The sequence below is a fragment of the Bufo bufo genome, chromosome 1 (assembly GCF_905171765.1).
Source record: "Bufo bufo chromosome 1, aBufBuf1.1, whole genome shotgun sequence".
In the NCBI taxonomy this organism is placed as follows: domain Eukaryota; kingdom Metazoa; phylum Chordata; class Amphibia; order Anura; family Bufonidae; genus Bufo; species Bufo bufo.
In genome coordinates this window covers 330,169,840-330,181,459 of record NC_053389.1, presented here as the reverse complement: position 1 = coordinate 330,181,459, position 11,620 = coordinate 330,169,840, and positions in this window count along the sequence as shown.

The window sequence follows — 11,620 nt, the reverse complement described above, 5'->3', positions numbered from 1 at the left end:
CTCTCTCTCTCTGTATATATATATATATATATATATATATTTGTATATATACAGTACAGACCAAAAGTTTGGACACACCTTCTCATTCAAAGAGTTTTCTTTATTTTCATGACTATGAAAAATGTAGATTCACACTGAAGGCATCAAAACTATGAATTAACACATGTGGAATTATATACATAACAAACAAGTGTGAAACAACTGAAAATATGTCATATTCTAGATTCTTCAAAGTAGCCACCTTTTGCTTTGATTACTGCTTTGCACACTCTTGGCATTCTCTTGATGAGCTTCAAGAGGTAGTCCCCTGAAATGGTTTTCACTTCACAGGTGTGCCCTGTCAGGTTTAATAAGTGTTTTTTTTGCCTTATAAATGGGGTTGGGACCATCAGTTGCGTTGAGGAGAAGTCAGGTGGATACACAGCTGATAGTCCTACTGAATAGACTGTTAGAATTGGTATTATGGCAAGAAAAAAAGCAGCTAAGTAAAGAAAAACGAGTGGCCATCATTACTTTAAGAAATGAAGGTCAGTCAGTCAGCCGAAAAATTGGGAAAACTTTCAAAGTAAGGGCTATTTGACCATGAAGGAGAGTGATGGGGTGCTGCGCCAGATGACCTGGCCTCCACAGTCACCGGACCTGAACCCAATCGAGATGGTTTGGGGTGAGCTGGACCGCAGAGTGAAGGCAAAAGTGCCAACAAGTGCTAAGCATCTCTGGGAACTCCTTCAAGACTGTTGGAAGACCATTTCAGGGGACTACCTCTTGAAGCTCATCAAGAGAATGCCAAGAGTGTGCAAAGCAGTAATAAAAGCAAAAGGTGTCTACTTTGAAGAACCTAGAATATTACATATTTTCAGTTGTTTCACACTTGTTTGTTATGTATATAATTCCACATGTGTTAATTCATAGTTTTGATGCCTTCATAGTCATGAAAATAAAGAAAACTCTTTGAATGAGAAGGTGTGTCCAAACTTTTGGTCTGTACTGTATATATACACTCACCTAAAGAATTATTAGGAACACCATGCTAATACGGTGTTGGACCCCCTTTTGCCTTCAGAACTGCCTTAATTCTATGTGGCATTGATTCAACAAGGTGCTGATAGCATTCTTTAGAAATGTTGGCCCATATTGATAGGATAGCATCTTGCAGTTGATGGAGATTTGAGGGATGCACATCCAGGGCACGAAGCTCCCGTTCCACCACATCCCAAAGATGTTCTATTGGGTTGAGATCTGGTGACTGTGGGGGCCATTTTAGTACAGTAAACTCATTGTCATGTTCAAGAAACCAATTTGAAATGATTCGAGCTTTGTGACCTGGTGCATTATCCTGCTGGAAGTAGCCATCAGAGGATGGATACATGTTCTCATTCTGTTTACGCCAAATTCGGACTCTACCATTTGAATGTCTCAACAGAAATCGAGACTCATCAGACCAGGCAACATTTTTCCAGTCTTCAACAGTCCAATTTTGGTGAGCTCGTGCAAATTGTAGCCTCTTTTTCCTATTTGTAGTGGAGATGAGTGGTACCCGGTGGGGTCTTCTGCTGTTGTAGCCCATCTGCCTCAAGGTTGTGCGTGTTGTGGCTTCACAAATGCTTTGCTGCATACCTCGGTTGTAACGAGTGGTTATTTCAGTCAACATTGCTCTTCTATCAGCTTGAATAAGTCGGCCAATTCTCCTCTGACCTCTGGCATCCACAAGGCATTTTCGCCCACAGGACTGCAGCATACTGGATGTTTTTCCCTTTTCACACCATTCTTTGTAAACCCTAGAAATGATTGTGCGTGAAAATCCCAGTAACTGAGCAGATTGTGAAATACTCAGACCGGCCCGTCTGGCACCAACAACCATGCCCCGCTCAAAATTGCTTAAATCACCTTTCTTTCCCATTCTGACATTCAGTTTGGAGTTCAGGAGATTGTCTTGACCAGGACCACACCCCTAAATGCATTGAAGCAACTGCCATGTGATTGGTTGACTAGATAATTGCATTAATGAGAAATAGAACAGGAGTTCCTAATAATTTTTTAGGTGAGTGTATATATATTTGTATTTTTTATATTTTATTTTTCTAGTAATTACACATTTATTTTGTGCCATACATTTTTTACAATTACAAAAAAAAATATTAAATATATAAATCTAACCTAACCTCTATTTCCGAAAAAGTTTGTGACAGGATTTCAACTCACAGCTTTTGCATCATAGCACAGAACCACTACACTATATAGCTGCATATCCAGTCGTTAAAAAAAAATATATATATGAGACTTCTACTGTGTAGGTCTCAGTAGAAGTACAGTGCAGTAGAAGTCTCATATTTTATTTTTATTTTTTTAACCACTTCACATCCGGGCTATTTGCCCCCTTCCTGACCAGGCATAATTTTGCAAATCTGACATATGTCACTTTGTGTGGTAATAGCTTTGGAACGATTTTACTTATTCAAGCCATTCAGAGAATGTTTTCTCGTGACACATTGTACTTCATAAATTTGAGTCAATATATTTCACCTTTATTTATGAAAAAATCCCAAATTTACCCAAAATTTAGAAAAAGTCGCAATTTTTAAAAATTTAATTTCTCTGCTTTTAAAACAGAAAGTGATTCCTCATAAAATATTTATTACTTAACATTCCCCATATGTCTCCTTTATGTTGGCATCATTTTGTAAATGTCATTTTATTTTTTTAGGATGTTAGAAGGCTTAGAATTTTACAAGCAATTCTTAAAATTTTTAAGAAAATTGGAGGACCAGTTCAGGTCTGAAGTCACTTTGTGGGGCTTACATAGTGGATATTACCCATAAATGAACCCATTGTAGAAACTACACCCCTCAAGTTACTTAAAACTGATTTTACTAACTTTGTTAACCCTTTAGGTGTTCAACAAGAATTAAAGAAAATGGAGATCAAATTAAAAAATTTCACTTTTTTGGCAGATTTTCCATTTTAATAATTTTTTTTTCTTTAACACATCGAGGGTTAACAGCCACACAAAACTCAATATTTATTACCCTGATTCAGCAGTTTACAGAAACACCCCACATATGGTCGTAAACTGATGTAAGGGCACACGGGAGGGCACAGAAGAAAAGTAGCGCCATATGATTTTTGGAAGGCAGATTTTGCTGAACTGGTTTTTAGATGCCATGTCCCATTTGAAGCCCCCCTGATGCACCCTTACAGTAGAAACTCCCAAAAAGTGACCCCATTTTGGAAACTAGGGGATAAGGTGCCAGTTTTATTGGTACTATTTTGAGGTACATATGATTTTTAATTTCTCTATATTAGGTTTTTTGTGAGGCAAGGTAACCAAAAAATGGCTGTTTTGTCACTGTTTTAATTTTTTATTTTTTACAACATTCATCTCACAAGGTAGATCATGTGCTATTTTTATAGAGCAGGTTGTTACGGACGCAATGATATCAAATATGTCTACTTTGTTTGTTTGTTTGTTTGTTTCAGTTTTACATAATAAACCATTTTTGAAAAAAAAATATGTTTTTGTGTCTCCATATTCTGAACGCCATATTTTTTTTATTTTTTATGCCGAGCATCTTGTGCAGGGGCTCGTTTTTTGCAGAAAGAGTTGATGTTTTTATTAGTACTATTTTAGCAGTTTTTATTTATTTGATTTCACAGCGTTCATCTGAGGGGTTAGGTCATGTGACATTTTTATAGAGAAGATCATTACGGATGTGGCGATACCTAATATGTATACTTTTTCTTATTTATTATAGATTTACACATTAATAGCATTTTTAAAAACAGAAAAAATAATGCTTTAGTGTCTCCATAGTCTGAGAGCCATAGTTTTTTTTATTTTTAACCGATTGTCTGAGTTAGGGTCTCATTTTTTTGGCGGGACGAGGTGACAGTTTTATTGGTACTATTTTGGGAGGTATAAGCCTTTTTGGTCGGTGTTGCACTTTATGTGATGTTAGGTGACAAAAAATGGATTTTTTGGCACAGTTTAAAAAATATATATTTTTACGTTGTTTACCCGAGGGGTTAGGTCATGTGATATTTCTATAGAGCTGATTGTTACGGACACGGCGATACCTATTCTTTTTTTATTTATTTCACTTTAACACAATAGTGCCATTTTTTAAACAAAAAAATTATGTTTTAATGTGTCCATGTTCTGAGAGCTACAGTTTTTTATTTTTTGAGCGATTTTCTTATGTAGGGACTCATTTTTTGCGGGATGAGGTGACTTTTTTGGGTAAAATTTTTGGGGACATACACCTTTTTGATTACTTGGTGTTGCACGTCTTGTGATGTAAGGTGACAAAAATTGCTTTTTTGACACAGTTTATAATTGTTTTTTTTATGGTGTTTATCGGACTGGGTGGATCATGTGATATATTTATAGTGCCGACCGTCACGGACGCGGCAATTCCAAATATGTCTATTTTATATATTTTTTTCTATTTTTAACATTTTTTTATTCCTGGGGGAATTTTTTTTTAACACTTTAATTTTTTATTTTACACTTTGCGTCCCCCATAAGGTCATACAAGACCTCTGGGGGACATTTACCTTCACTTCTTTTTTTTCCCACTATTGATTTCTCCTGTAACTGGGGCTGACATAGTAGCCCCAGTTACAGGGAAAATTCACACTTTCCAGAGAGGCTGTACAGCACTATACAACACTGTACAGCCTCAGTGCTGTAGAAGACCCTACAGCTCCTGCACTCTCCCGGCCTTGGCGGTCACATGACCGCCTGGCCGGGCCAGGAAGCGCATAGCGCTGTGTATACAGCGATCTAGAAGGCAGGGACACTTGGGAACTGTCCCTGCCTTCTCTCTGGTTTGCCCTACTGTCACTGACAGCGGGCAACCTGCTCTGCAGCTGCACGATTAGCGTGCAGTTGCCATCTCTGAATGGACGTTTAGAAACGTCTATTAAGAGATAGAGATCCACCTCCTGGATGTTTATAGTCAATGGCGCAGATGGGAGGTGGTTAAGCAACTGACTATGCAGCTCTTATAGCAGAGTGGTTAAGTGCCTTGCCTCTAATTCATAAAGGTTGTGAGTTCAAATCCCAGCAGAAACTTTTCTGAAATACAGGTTAAATTAGATTTAAATACACTGGGGTGTCGCCAAGCACTGATCCCATGTATGGACATAGCTATATATGGAGTCAGAGCAGGGACTCCTAAGTTGTGGACTCGTACTGAGGGATTTCCTTTACTGTACAGCGATCTTCTGCATAGAAATAGAGGTTAAATAAAATTTAAATACACTGACTCGAGCACACGTGGTGTTCGGCCGAGCATCCTCGCTCAACACTACTTAGCACCTATCAGACAGTGTTCACACACTATACCGTAGGTAGGTTTAGCGGTAGGTCCCACGCCAACTGAGATTCTGACACGGTACCTTCTGTGACAGAGGTTAGAAGATCAGAGAGACTGACTGCACATGAGGTTAACTGACAGTCTCTTGATTCTCAGTGTTTTGGTTTGGTAATGACCACACCTCTTGTCAGGTGCAGCTGGCAGTAATTACTGCTTCCCTATTTAGTTTGGTTTCACACTTCATACCATGCGATAGATTTTTTCTGCTTGGATTTTGAAGAGTTGGTGTGTGGACCTTTCCTGTGTTCCTGCTCATCTGTTTTCTATAAGATAAGTTGTCCTGCTCTTGTATTTGGTTGCTCCCTTGTGCTTGTTGTTACTAGGCCTCATGGAGGCGCTGGTTCGTTCACCTGGAAAGGAACCGATAGTCTCATTCCCTTTCACTACCTCTAGGGCATCTCAGGGCTCCTAGGTTTTAGGTTCCGGCGTATATGTATTTTCCCACCTTCAGGGTCTATACATGCTGACAGGTGTCAGGGCTAGTTCTGGGGGTTTCCTAGGAGGTGACCTTTACCTTCTCCCTAGCCTTGAGGCCTAGTTCTTTGTCATCTCCCTTCTGTTGTCTTTCTGGTTTCCCTACTCTCCCCATTATTCGTGGCAGATACCTTGACGGGGTTTAGTGCTCCGATATGTTTTTGAATGGAATATATCGGCTAAAGTCTCATTTTTACATCTAGCGTGAGGGTTTAGACTTGTATTTTCATTTGCATATATTGTAGTGCACCTTTCCAGTGATTTATTTATTCTCATAGTATAATCCACACATTATTCCATATAGTGTAGGATTTTTTTTGTGGCACATGTGGTCTGCTGCCGACATCTTCCATTGTATGCATTATTTGCTGGGAATTGCCATTTGCAGCTAATCACATGTGGAGGTTTTGCTACCCCGGTTATAAATACAGCACAGTACAGTATTTGTGGTTCTGAGCATTTCCTCCCATTTAGGCCACTTCATTCAGTGCTTTGTCTCTATATGTATGGAATGTGCCATTTTTTACCGTTGGCAAGATTCTGATGCACCTGGTAGCCTGTGTCACACTAGCCTGTTATAGGTGGTGCTCACAGCATCCTCCCTCCTCCCATTGTATTTGTGATCTCACTTTGGAGGTTTGTGGAAGCTTGGCTGTGAGTTGGACCTTAGCACCTATCAGACAGTGTTCACACACTAATTGTAATTTGAGTGTGAGACGGCTCACTCACTGTAACCACGGCTTGGTGCCTCTGTCTACTTTGAATCACCCATTAAAAATTGACATATAAACAGTTGTCATCAGACCATCCTTTTCAACGATTAGTACAGTCCATATTCTGTAGAATGTGTAGCAATATGTGGCAATGAAACAATAGCTTATTGGTACTCACGGTTTGGTAGCGCACATTTCGTGGCATCCCACGTGTGAGAGCGCTTACCTGAATACACAGTAAGTCAGATACGTATGGCCAATAGGCAGTTCTCAGTGTCTCGCTAGCAGGATAGGGCAGTGAGTTAGATCAGATGTCCTCCGAGTGCCGTCAACTCGCTCCTGTTATCAGAAGATAGGCGGTTGCCTTGCTCCGTCAGATGCCGTGGATAGAGTAATTTCAATATGCCGAAGATCTCGCTCACATTATCGCGAGGCAGGAGTTTACCTTACTTGAACTTTTGCCGTAGCGTCGACAACATCTTTAACATATATTCTTTCAATATTTCATGGCCATGCTAATTGTGCAGGACTCTTTGCGAGTAAATCATAATTCCAAGACGCGTTTCGAAGTAGATCCCTACTTCTTCCTCAGTGGATTTACTCATATTGAAAAGTCCAGATAGTTATATACCCTATGATATCAGTGCTAATGGGTGGGGCAGATCCTGTTGTGTCAAACCAAAGGTAAGGGATGGATCACTAAATTCCACATATCCATTTATCCATGTTGCGATATTGGTGCATTTTCACTGCTTTTTTGGGGTATATACACTGCGTGCAGAATTATTAGGCAAATGAGTATTTTGACCACATCATCCTCTTTATGCATGTTGTCTTACTCCAAGCTGTATAGGCTCGAAAGCCTACTACCAATTAAGCATATTAGGTGATGTGCATCTCTGTAATGAGAAGGGGTGTGGTCTAATGACATCAACACCCTATATTAGGGGTGCATAATTATTAGGCAACTTCCTTTTCTTTGGCAAAATGGGACAAAAGAAGGACTTGACAGGCTCAGAAAAGTCAAAAATAGTGAGATATCTTGCAGAGGGATGCAGCACTCTTAAAATTGCAAAGCTTCTGAAGCGTGATCATTGAACAATCAAGCGTTTCATTCAAAATAGTCAACAGGGTCGCAAGAAGCGTGTGGAAAAACCAAGGCGCAAAATAACTGCCCATGAACTGAGAAAAGTCAAGCGTGCAGCTGCCAAGATGCCACTTGCCACCAGTTTGGCCATATTTCAGAGCTGCAACATCACTGGAGTGCCCAAAAGCACAAGGTGTGCAATACTCAGAGACATGGCCAAGGTAAGAAAGGCTGAAAGACGACCACCACTGAACAAGACACACAAGCTGAAACGTCAAGACTGGGCCAAGAAATATCTCAAGACTGATTTTTCTAAGGTTTTATGGACTGATGAAATGAGAGTGAGTCTTGATGGGCCAGATGGATGGGCCCGTGGCTGGATTGGTAAAGGGCAGAGAGCTCCAGTCCGACTCAGACGCCAGCAAGGTGGAGGTGGAGTACTGGTTTGGGCTGGTATCATCAAAGATGAGCTTGTGGGGCCTTTTCGGGTTGAGGATGGAGTCAAGCTCAACTCCCAGTCCTACTGCCAGTTTCTGGAAGACACCTTCTTCAAGCAGTGGTACAGGAAGAAGTCTGCATCCTTCAAGAAAAACATGATTTTCATGCAGGACAATGCTCCATCACACGCGTCCAAGTACTCCACAGCGTGGCTTGCAAGAAAGGGTATAAAAGAAGAAAATCTAATGACATGGCCTCCTTGTTCACCTGATCTGAACCCCATTGAGAACCTGTGGTCCATCATCAAATGTGAGATTTACAAGGAGGGAAAACAGTACACCTCTCTGAACAGTGTCTGGGAGGCTGTGGTTGCTGCTGCACGCAATGTTGATGGTGAACAGATCAAAACACTGACAGAATCCATGGATGGCAGGCTTTTGAGTGTCCTTGCAAAGAAAGGTGGCTATATTGGTCACTGACTTGTTTTTGTTTTGTTTTTGAATGTCAGAAATGTATATTTGTGAATGTTGAGATGTTATATTGGTTTCACTGGTAAAAATAAATAATTGAAATGGGTATATATTTGTTTTTTGTTAAGTTGCCTAATAATTATGCACAGTAATAGTCACCTGCACACACAGATATCCCCCTAAAATAGCTAAAACTAAAAACAAACTAAAAACTACTTCCAAAAATATTCAGCTTTGATATTAATGAGTTTTTTGGGTTCATTGAGAACATGGTTGTTGTTCAATAATAAAATTAATCCTCAAAAATACAACTTGCCTAATAATACTGCACTCCCTGTATTTGTTTTTTTGTCAGTAATTGCTAGATGTCATGATATTTAGATCTAGTGGCTTTCCCTATCACATATGTATAAAAAATTTGATTGATACACATATAAAGGAATAAATCATCAAGTTTATGGAAACAACCTCAATAGAAATACATAAAATATATCACTGGAATCAAATGAGGAATCCAATTCATATCTTAGTAGATCAAGTTCATATATTGATAAGTTCATATGTTGATATATGACTCAATATGGCTCAATGCTGAACTTCAAATTTTTGATTTTCTATAGATTATTGAGGGGGGTGCACCTTGCTGACGGGAGATCGCATGTCTGGCTGTTTATCAGCACTGCGATGTCCCCTTGGCGGAGGGCACCCCCCCTGTTTTCATCTATATCAACATATCAACTTATCAATATATGAACTTAATCTACTAAGATATGAATTGGATTCCACATTTGATTCCAGTGATATATTTTATGTATTTCTATTATCATTATTCATTAATCAGCCACACTAAATTGTATGTTGCAAATACTAACTACTAACATATAGTGGAAGACTCTATTAGGAAAGAGGAATAACTGTTTAACAAAAACAGAAATCGCATTAATGACTGCTTTGATGTCCAAGACATACAATTATGCCTGAGATGCTTTCTATATAGCTACTATTTCCTCGGATTTTATTTACCGAATTACCTAATTATTTTGTTCTACTGTATATTTATGCTGTATTTTATTTTATTTTTTATCTGACCTAGTTATTAAAATTGCATTTTACTCAATTTCTCACGTGACCCCCAGTGTATGAGTGACGGTCTTTATTTTCAGTGTTCACAAACTATAGGTAGGTTTAGCGGTAGATCCCGCGCCAACTGAAATACCCTTACGGGGTGAGCGGGCTCTGATATGTTCTTTAACAGAATATATTGGCTAAAGTCTCATTTTAACATCTAGCGCGAGGGTTTAGCCTTGTATTTTCATTTGCATATATTGTAGTGCACCTTTGCAGTGATTTATTTATTCTTATAGTCTAATCCACACATTATTTCATCTTGTGTAGGATGTCCTTGTGGTACATGTTGTCCGCTGCCGGCAACCTCTATTGTATGCATTAATTGCTGGGGATTGCCGTTTGCAGAGGATTACATGTGGAGGTTTTGCTCCCCCGGTTATAAATATGTTACAGTATTTGGGGTTCTGAGCATTTCCTCCCATTTAGGCCTCTTTATTCAGTGATTTAAAAAAAGAAATAAAATAAAAATAACCTCTGAAAGAAAAATTTGAACATTGGTCATTTTTTCTTCATACATTCTTCATACATTTTAGCAAATAATTCAAATGTGGTCAGATGGTTGACTGAAAGCCATTTCAGGATTTATTTGACCCTCATGTTCATTGCTCTTTGGCATTTAGAGATAATCTAGATAGTATATGAAGTTCAAGTAATTGGATATATGAGTAGAGGTCCCCCCACCCCGTGCCATTGTGTTCCATTCGAACAATAAAACAGGTGTAACATAAGCAGCACATTTCTAGTCTTTCGTGAATTGGCTTATTGTAATATCCAGATGTTAGGTGCATTGTGATAAGCCAGCCATTCTCACTAGAGGAAGCCAGTGCACTTATAGAGCAAGATAAGAGATATACAGCTTTTACAATACACAAGTTTTAGAGCAAGCTAATAACTTCACTACTTCACTCATGAAGCTTAATTACTTTGAGAGTTTCGAATAATGAATCTATTGTTTGATAGATCGGCTGGATGCACTTTTTATATGTCAGTAAGAAAACAAGTAGGCTTATAAATGGGTAAGTTAATGTATACTTTGCATAATTCCTAAACCTGAAAAAGAGTTTTGAATCAGACAAGATACTCAAATAACAAAGTTAAATATACTTTTTTGGCTGATACCCATTTTCTCTTAGAAGTCAGTTTGAAAACCTTATTAAAGGGAACCTGTCAGAAACTTAATGCTGCCCAAACCACTGACAGCATGAAATACCAGTGACTTCCTGGTTAGAAAAAAATAGGTTCCTATGCACAGGAGAGGTGGTGATAAATGTATGATTGTTAGTATGGAGGGGCGGTTGATCAGTAAACGAGAGTTCCCCCATACCTCATCCACACAATCAAGTTGAGAAGGAGTTTAAATGGGTGGCAGTTGACCTGCTGGTTCACTGCTAAAGGGTTTATGCTTCATGACAAAGGATCCAGCACTGGATTTTAAAAGTCCATGCTGGTTTATTCAAATATTCAATAGATACAGGTGTGGAAACAGAATCTCCTAGGTTCCAGTTTACGATTAGGCGTCCTTAATCATAACTTAGAATTTAGCTCCACATGGATGCCTTCCCACCACCAGTGGGCGATACCTATTTTCAAACTAGTATATATCGGGCTCACATACTATTAGTTCCGTGTTATGATTAAGGACGCCTAGTCATCTGAAACATATAAACTGGAACCTAGGAGATTATGTTTCCACACCTGTATGTATTGAATATTTGAATAATGCAACATGGGCTTTTAAAAAACAGTGCTGGATCCTTTTTCAGGAATTTTGAATTAGCCTTAAAGATCTGATTTCAGAAACAGTCCCCTCATGTGCCAGGCCCCTCACATGTAATATACTTACCCCACTCCCCTCTCCATCCGCCGCTCATGATCCCCGCACTGCCGGGGGAAGCAGCCAATGGCAGGCGGGGACGAGCCGCCCAAGCAACG